Source organism: Herpailurus yagouaroundi, unplaced genomic scaffold, assembly GCF_014898765.1.
Source record: "Herpailurus yagouaroundi ecotype Mexico unplaced genomic scaffold, PumYag 166, whole genome shotgun sequence".
Lineage (NCBI taxonomy): Eukaryota > Metazoa > Chordata > Mammalia > Carnivora > Felidae > Herpailurus > Herpailurus yagouaroundi.
In genome coordinates this window covers 32,284,660-32,294,148 of record NW_024412407.1, presented here as the reverse complement: position 1 = coordinate 32,294,148, position 9,489 = coordinate 32,284,660, and positions in this window count along the sequence as shown.

Below are 9,489 nucleotides of genomic sequence, written 5' to 3'. Positions count from 1 at the left end.
TTTAGACTTGTACTTATTTTTTTAAATATGAGGAGTCTGTTAAACCAGTAATTTGGAAAATACTTTAGACCAATGAATAACATCGCTGCCAATTGCTTTTTCTCTCCGTATTCATCTTGTGAATGACCCTTGATAACTTTCCTTAAATAACCAACCAGAGAATACGTTTGGGGGGATTTGTGGTATTCAGAGGAAACCCCTGTAGGCCATGACAGCCTCTGAAGGCCAAGAGAGGCATGGCACGGGGAGAGCCGCTGATAATCTCCACGGTCTCAGGATGGTGGTTTTGTGACCGCTTGTTCCGTGCCTGCTTCTCCACTCAGCTGCAGCAATATTATCAATGTACCGTGGGTTGCTTAGACTCTAGTCAGAGTCCGACTTACCTTAAATAAGTTGAGATTTATAGGTGTCAGATTGGAATCATGAAATTTATGAGTCAAGGGGATTTCTTATGGGTTAGAAAAATCTTGGGGCGCCTGGGTGGCGCAGTCGGTTAAGCGTCCGGTTTCAGCCAGGTCACGATCTCGCGGTCCGTGAGTTCGAGCCCCACGTCGGGCTCTGGGCTGATGGCTCAGAGCCTGGAGCCTGTTTCCGATTCTGTGTCTCCCTCTCTCTCTGCCCTTCGCCCGTTCATGCTCTGTCTCTCTGTCCCAAAAATAAATAAACGTTGAAAAAAAAATGTTTTAGAAAAATCTAAAGACAATAACACAGATACATGCTTCCACATCATTGGGTGGCATATAGCTTGGAATCTATAAAAGTTGTTTCGAGCTAAGTTTGTAAGTTGAAGGATTTCAGGCGTGAAGTTCTGTCATACCATGCCTTATAATTCTTTTGTAACTAGTCTATTCGTGTTGGTCAGGTTTCTGGTTGACCGTGTTGAATAAAGTGTCAAGTTCTTAAGCTTTTAGCATGTTTTTACATAATGGTTACTCAGGTAAGTCATTTTAGTTGTCAGCTTTTGCCAGATTAATGTTGCTTTTGATAGCTACTTTTGTTTTTATTTTGTTTTTCTGTATTTTTAAAGAGGTTTTTAAATTTATTTTAAAAAATGTTTTTAATGTTTATTTTTGAGAGAGACAAAGTGTGAGCCAGGGAGGGGCAGAGAGAGAGGGAGACACAGAATCAGAAGCAGGCTCCAGGCTCTGAGCTGTCAGCACAGAACCCGATGAGGGCTGAACTCATGGACCATGAGATCATGACCTGAGCTGAAGTCAGATGCTCAACTGACTGAGCCACCCAGGTGCCCCAGAGTTTTTAAAAACTTTAAGTCATCTCTATACCTAATGTGAGGCTCAAACCTACAACCCCGAGATCAAGAGTGTCATGTTCCACCAACTGAGCCAGCCAGGCACCTACTGCTTTTGTTTTTAATAAGAAAAGGCATGTTTTCACTTTACTTTTTAATTCTTAAGGCTAACCTTGTTTTTCTTTGTAGTCATATATACTGACTATACAGACCAGTCTGTGGAAACAACCAGTTTGGTATCCTTTGTGTATTGATTTTCTATTGCTGCTGTAATGCTGTAATAAATTACCACAGATTTGTGGCTTAAAACAATACAAATTTGTCTTGAAGTTAAGGAGGTCAAAAATCCAGAATGAGTCTCACTGATCTAAAAATCCACGTGTTGGCAGGGTTGCATTCCTTCTGAAGACTCCAGGGGGCCATCTGTTTCCTTGCATTTTCCTGCTTCTAGAAGCCGCTGACCTTGGGTCATCATCCTTTCATCTGTCTTCAATGCCAGTAGTGTAATCTTCAAATCTCAGACTCTCCTGTCACTGTCCTTCACTTAAAAGGACATGTGTGACTACATTGGACCTTTGTGGATAATTTCCCCAGTTCAATATCCTTAATGACCTCTACAAACTCTTTTTTTGCCATGTAAGGTCATATTTACAGGTTCCAGGAATTTGGACATGGACATCTTTTGGACTGGAGTGGGGGGTGGGGGTGCATGGCCATCTTTTGGAGGCCATTAGTCTGCCTACCACACTTTGTAATGGTAGAGTCTTCTAGTAGAATTAACTTAAGCAAAAAGTTCGAGAATATATCTTATTTAAGTTGCACTTGTCAAAGTCTTCAGTGTTTGTCATGGTTCTAACCTAGGCACTTTTCTGTCCTCATTTTACTAAACCTTCAGCAGATTCAATAGTTGTCTACTTCATTGTTTTTGAAACACTTTTTTTCCCCACTGTCTATGAAACCACACTCCTGGTTTTCCTTCTACTTTTCCAACTGCTCATATAGTTGCCAAATCTTCCTTTTCTCACCTTTGGTCTGGGCTGTACTTCCTAGCTCTGCCTCTCCAAAGGGGGACAAAAAGTATCATCCATATGGCATTCAGTATTTTCTGATATCTTCTAAATTTGTATATCCAGCCTGCCTCCCTGAGCACCTGAGTGTTGCACCTTCACCTTTATAAGTATTACAAATCTTACTGTTTCAACCAAACCGGTTGCTCTCAGCACTCAGCTACTTATTTCCATTACCAGCTCTACCGGCACTACCTAACATTTGCCTAAACTAAAGAAGTCCTGGAGCCCATTCTCCCATCCCCATTTCTAATCTCTACGCAAGTCCTGTGGGCTCTTCTGAATCTGTACCTTGCCTCTTCTCTCCACTGTTACTCTCCTAGGCCAGGCTCTATTTCTCGCTTGACTATTGTGGAGCCTCTCTGCCCCTGCCTCCCCCACCCTGCCCTCATCCCATCCATCCTCAACATGGCAGGAAAGGATTTGAAGAGACCAGGGACTGCCTTATTTAAATCCATAGTGGCCTCCCACTTTACCAATTTTTTATTATGATCAGACTTCTGCCTTCTTGTGACCTTTTCATTTTTCCTTTGCTTACACTGCTGTGGCTATGGTGGTTTTGTTTCTATCTCAAGGCCTTTTCGCTTGGCTTGCTATATCTGCTGCTTGGTCCGCTCTTAACCTAAATATTTGCAAGGCTAACCCTTTCTTGTGATTCAGGTCTCAAGTCCTGTATCCCTTCTGTTGTCACTTATTTTGCTTTTCTTTTTTCTTTCTTCTTTTTCTTTTTTTATTTTTAAATTTACATCCAAGTTATATTTTGCTTTTTTATTCATAGTCCTTACACTATCTGAAATTATCTTGAGTCTTTTTCATCTTCAACAATACTATCTTTTTTTGCCTAGAAAAGAGGCTGGTATACTAGCAAGTGTTCAAAAGGTGTTGAGGGGCACCTGGGTGGCTTAGTCGGTTAAGTATCTGACTCTTGACTTTGGCTCAGGTCATGATCTCGCAGTTTGTGAGTTTGAGCCCAGCATTGGGCTCTGTGCTGACAGCGTGGAACCTGCTTGGGATTCTCTCTCTCTCTCTCTCTCTCTCTCTCTCTCTCTCTCCACCCCTGCTGGCCCTCTCCTCCCTCTCTCTCAAAATATATAAATAAATAAATATGTTGTTGAAACAAGGCCCTAAATTAGCACCAAATTTATCAGACCAGGAAGATAATTTTCTGGTTATCCCCCATGTAGCAGATCATCCTGTTCACGGAAGAATCTGACGTGGAGCAGTCCCCTCAAAGCCCTTGCCCATGTACAGCCAAAGGCAACCTGAGGCCCAACTGCAGTCCAGCTTATAGGATAGTCTTGTCTCCACCCACTGTTTCCCATTCCATTCTTCCCATGGAGCCTCCTGTCTATGTCCTAATGGGCAGTAGGTCATAGTGATTGAATTCCCACCTAGTTTTTAGTAGCTTCACTTCTGAATCCTTACTTCTCAGTTTTGGTATCATCCAGAGGTTTCTTCCAAGAAACCAGAATTGAATGTGGTCAGTAAATTGTCTTGAGGCTTTGTCCTACCAGTAAATTAAGTTCAACACATTCTTTTTCAGGCTGTGAAATAGTATGGTAAGTATGTACCATAATTCATAATGACAAGACATTTTTAGTAGTTCAAATTCATGGTATTATTAATTGAGCTGTCTTTTCTTCTTTGAGACTAAGGGCAGGGGGGTTGAGGTAGAGAGATGTAATTTTCCAGAAGGAGCAACAACAAAATGAGAGTTGGAAAATGCAGACAGGGAAAATATTTCTGTAGTAGCTACCTATGTTTTACACAAGGAGGATTAATATTTTGAAACAAGTGATTCTTACTGGGTTACCATATACATTACTGTACATGTTGGTTCTTATACTAGGGGAATTCTTAGGTAAAAATAATTACTGGAACAAGAGCATTCTCAGGAGTTTTAGCTTTTCTTTGTTTATCTATAGGAATGCACCATTGCCAGTGAGATAGTGTCACCTACAACAGTGTGACTATAGATCGATAAAGTTCCTGAAGAAACAAAGGACACATCTAACAAAAGTACCTGTGGAAATAAGGCCAAAGCCTATTATCATTAGCCATGATAGCTAATACTTTATAGGTTGAGTCACCTTATATAATTAATGAGAGAAAAGAACTTAGGCAGAATATATCCATAACCCAATGAAGATAGTATCCCTATTTTATATACAGAAAACCTGACTTTCAGAGGTTAAATGGCCGATCTAATGAGTTTGGGTTCAACAAGATAGTGGGAACAGTATGTGTGTGGTCTGTAGGCAGGGGAAGGGCAGAAGGAGAAGGAGAAGGAGAAGGAGAATACTCATTTATTTTTTACTTTAGAGAGCATGAGCAAGGGAAAGGGGCAGAGGGAGAGAGAGAGAGAGAGAGAGAGAGAGAGAGAGAGAGAGAGAGAAAATCCGAAGCAGGCTCCATGCTGAGGGTGAAGCCTGACATGGGGCTTGATCCCACGATCCTGAGATCATGACCTGAGCAGAAGTCAAGAGTCTGACACTCAGTCAAGAGTCTGACTGAGCCACCCAGGTGCCCCTATTGCCTGGATTTTAAATCATCCTCTAGCACATAAACTATTTTCTCTGTGCCTTAGTTTCTTTATCTGTAAAAGAAATTGATAGTTCACACATACATCTTTTTGGAAATATCTAACAGGGTTTTTTTTTTTTTTTTTCTGAAATCTTGAATAATGTAAAGAACTTAACTCATAGGAAGCACTTAGTATTAGCTAGTATTATAGATTTATTCTACCAATGATTCTCTAACTTTGGGATTTTGTGGACCAATAGATTAAAGAAAAAGGAGGGGTGAGGGGCAAGATAGAATGGTTTGCTTTTAGTCTTGCCAAGTGAGGCTGTTAAATTTTTTCTTTCTACCACTGCAGTCTTCATCAAAGAGACATTTTTACAAATCCAAGTTGGTAGTAAAGACCTAGTATCAGAATAAAGAACTGTTATTTAAATGGAATAAATTTATCTTCTATAAAAGACTGAATATACTTCTTATTTCTTTTATTTCACCATGAAATAGAAATTAGATGTTCTATAAGTGTCCCTTCAGTTCTGAAAGATTTCGATTCTGCCATTCCTACTCTTGTCTGGTCCTCCTTGCTTCTATATCTTTCCTGTTTTGATTTAGAAAATCTGGCTACAATCCATATATTCCAAGTGAATGCTCTTAGGAATCTGTGAATGCTCTTAGAAATCATAGGATAGAGACTACAGTCAAATGGAATTGGACTGGATAAAACCATGGGCATTATAAAAAAAATAGCCCCGCCAATAATATACAATTATTCATTTAACAAATATACACGGTTTACCATGTACCAATGATGCCACTAAACCTTAGGCATGTGAACAACCAAACACAAATGGTCCATGCCCTTTGAAGGTTAACAATTGGATTACTTTTATGTCCCAGGCATTGTAGGTTCTTGAGGCTTCAAGAATAAATATGACATAGTCCTAGAGCTTTACTTTTTTTTTTTTTTTTTAATTTATTTTTGGGACAGAGAGAGACAGAGCATGAACGGGGGAGGGGCAGAGAGAGAGGGAGACACAGAATCGGAAACAGGCTCCAGGCTCTGAGCCATCAGCCCAGAGCCCGACGCGGGGCTCGAACTCCCGGACCGCGAGATCGTGACCTGGCTGAAGTCGGCCGCTTAACCGACTGTGCCACCCAGGCGCCCCTAGAGCTTTACTTTTAATTGAAGAAGGAGTGGGGATGGGAAGACAAGTAATTTATCTGGCAATTTAAAGTTTATATTAAAAAAAAAGAATGACAAAATTTGCATGGATTAAAAAAATACAATTCTTGAAATAACTTTATTCATGTAAGAGCCAATTTGGGCTGAAGCTTCAGGGTGACATGCATAGCTTTCTCTGCCCCTAGGTTGATGATTCTTTACATTTAGGTTGCATAAACATCGTAAGTTCCAAGGGTGTGTGGTTGGCTCAGTCAGTTAAGTGGCTGACTCTTGATTTCAGCTCAGGTTGTGATTTCATGGTTGTGAGATCACGCCCCATGCTGGGCTCTGCACTGAGCAGGAGCCTGCTTGGGATTCTCTTTCTCCCTCCTCTCTCTCAGTCTCACAAAATAAATAAATAAACTTAAAAATAAATATGGATTCCATGATCCTAGAGATTCTGATTCAGTAGGGCTGTGGTAAAGCCTAGAATTTGCTTTAGGAAAAACTCCTGGGAGATTCCAGTGTCATAATAGTGGTCTACAGATCTTTCTTGGAGAAGCCTTGCCTAGGGATACTTCAAAAGTTTCAGAAGGCAGTAAGTTTAAAAATGATATTCACAAAGTGAAACTTGGCAACATTTTCCCCCATTAAACTTATTTTGTGTGGTGCCTAGCTGGCTCAGTCTGTAAAGCATGCAACTCTTCATCTTAGGGTCGTCAGTTCAAGGACCATGTTGGGCATAGGCATAGAGCTTACTTAAAAAATTGGGGTGCCTGGGTGGCTCAGTTGGTTGAACATCTCACTCTTGATTTCAGCTCAGGTCATGATTCCAGGTCGTGGGATCGAGCTCTTTGACGGGCTTCATGCTGAGTGTGCGGACTGCTTGGGATTCTCTCTCTCCCTCTGCTTTCCCTCACTCATATGCTCTATCTCTCCCCATCTCCAAAAAATATAATAATAAAATAAAATGAAATAAAATAAAATAAAATTAAAATAAAATAAAATAAAATAAGAGGCATCTGGAAATTGGTTAAGCATCTGACTCTGGATTTCAGCTCAGGGCATGATCTCATGGTTAGTGAGATGGAGTCCCTAGTTGGCCTCTGCTTTGACAGCTCAGAGCCTGCTTGGGATTCTCTCTCTTTCCCTCTCTCTTTGCGCCTCCCCCTACTCCTTCTCTATTTCTCTCAATAAATAAACATTTAAAAGAAAAAGTTAAATGAAACTCATTTTTTTTCCTTCTATCCCTACTATCCTTCTGAATCCTGAAAGTTTAACATACTTTCAAACTGTAGAGATTAATTCCAGATTAGTATTAGAAACATGTCAATTTTAGAAAAAGTCCTTGAGAAGTTTTTGTCAGATACATTGCTGAAATGTCAGCTGTTGGAGGCTTCCCTGATTCTTGTGTTTTAACTAAGTTAGGATCTCACAGTTTTTGTTTGTTTTAATAAATTTGTGTTGCATGTGGGTGTATATAAGTGGCTTAGAATCTGGCTTAGAGTTGTGTCTGCCCCTAAAAGCAGAATTCCATTTACTGTCTTTGCATGGATGTCAGTGCTCTCTAGCTGAAGATCACAGGAACACACCTGTGGTTGGATAAATTTGGATTTATTAATTTATTGAAACAAGGAAGAACACTCACCATGCAGGACTCTGAGGTGTGTCAGAGAGTGTTAGAAATGGGCTTGTGTTCCATGGTTTGGGGAAGGTTCAAGGAAGCAGAGCATTACTCTGGGTTGGATGCTGGAAGGAAGTGGTGAGAATTCTTTTTTTTTTTTTTAATTAAAAAAAATTTTTTTAGTAGTCTCTCCATTCCATGTGGGGCTCAAACTCACAACTCTGAGATCAAGAGTTGCATGCTTTTCTGACTGAGCCAGCCAGCTGCCCCAAGTTGTTCTATGACAGAGCATCTTAATTCTTATTTAGAATACAAGAAGAAGGGGGTAAGGTTAAAGTTGCTAGATAAAGAAGTGACACTTATATTAGGCAGGAAAAGGGCCATTTTGTCATTTTTGTGTTTTGGACATGTTCATGTTTTTTCTGTGTTCAAACAGGAGTACGAGTGGTCTTGTTTTTGTTGTTTCATCATGGTTACAATGGCCTTGGCTGATGTTGATTTTCTGTGACATTGTTTATGTTCTACTTGAGAGCAGATGGTCTAGCTGCAAGTGCTCCAGACTTTCAGGGTTTGCTCTTCTCTTTTTGAGGGTTAAAATAAAAATAAAGGAAAACATGCTATTATACATGGATTAGAATCTAGACACATTCAAACTACTGAGCAATAGCTATGTCTTGACAAAGCTGAGAGGCAGCTCAGTGTAAGGGAGTAAGACTGGGGTTACTTTTCCTGTTGAGCCCTATAATTGTTTTGTGAACTTGACAATAACATTAACAGCTTCCATTTGTTGAGCACCTATTATATGCCATAACATTTCCTAGGTGCTCGACACACAGAGCTTTGCAAGGCATATATATTTTGATCATCCCCATTTTACAGATGAGTTGTTAGTGGAATTGCTGGTATATTAAGGGGTTTGTGTGCCTTTTCCCAGCCTTGTCAGTTTCCAGTATACCAGTATGCCTCTTTACGCAGAACCTTGGTGTCTGCAGGTATAGCAATGAGATCCAATACATACTTGGAAGGATTGTTCTGAGACTCAAATGCTATCATACATCTAAAGGCACCTAGCACAGTAACTGGCTCCTGGTGGACAAGCCACGACTAGGAGTTTTCTTCCTTCCAGCAGAGAGGGGGTGCCTTTTATGGTGAGTAGAGAGGAGCTGACTAGTAGTCTATGATGAATGACTCTAGACAATTTTAACCTCCTGGTTACAGACAAGTTAGGCTGAAAAAAATCTTAGTATTACAGATTCAGAGTTTAGAGGTCCAAGAAATCGTCAAAGTCTTTTCTTAGAGACGAGGAAAATGAACCTTAGAAAGGCAGTTGATGTGCCCACTGTCCCACTTAATTACTGCAAGTGCTATGCTGAGAAAGCCGACTTCTCACTCCTAGCCCCACCCCCCTTTTTTTCAGGCAACTGATCTGCTTTTTTTTCCACGAGGTCTAGGTTAGAAGTCCCAGTGTGCTCTGGACCCTTGTTTGTTCGCTGGCCGCCCTTACGAGGCTAAGGGACCACTGCTGCCCTTCAGGCATGGGGCTGCAGAGCTCTGCCCTCGGACAGTAACTGGGAGGAATGCTCTCCCCTCCGGTTACTTAATCTTACAGTTAAAAGTTTCGAAATGTCTTTATTCAGTGCAGTTGGCAGCTCAAGCATTTTAAAACGGGTTTTGGTGGCATTGTTTCGGGAGCTAGGGCTCGAGTCGCATACCTGCGGTAAGGAGCCAGGGCGATGGGCGGCAGGATTCCTACGCGGGGCAGCAGACGGGGCAGAGGGCCCGGGGGCAGAGGGCCCGGGGGCAGAGGGCCCGGGGGCAGAGGGCCCGGGGGCAGAGGGCCCGGGGGCAGAGGGCCCGGGGGCAGAGG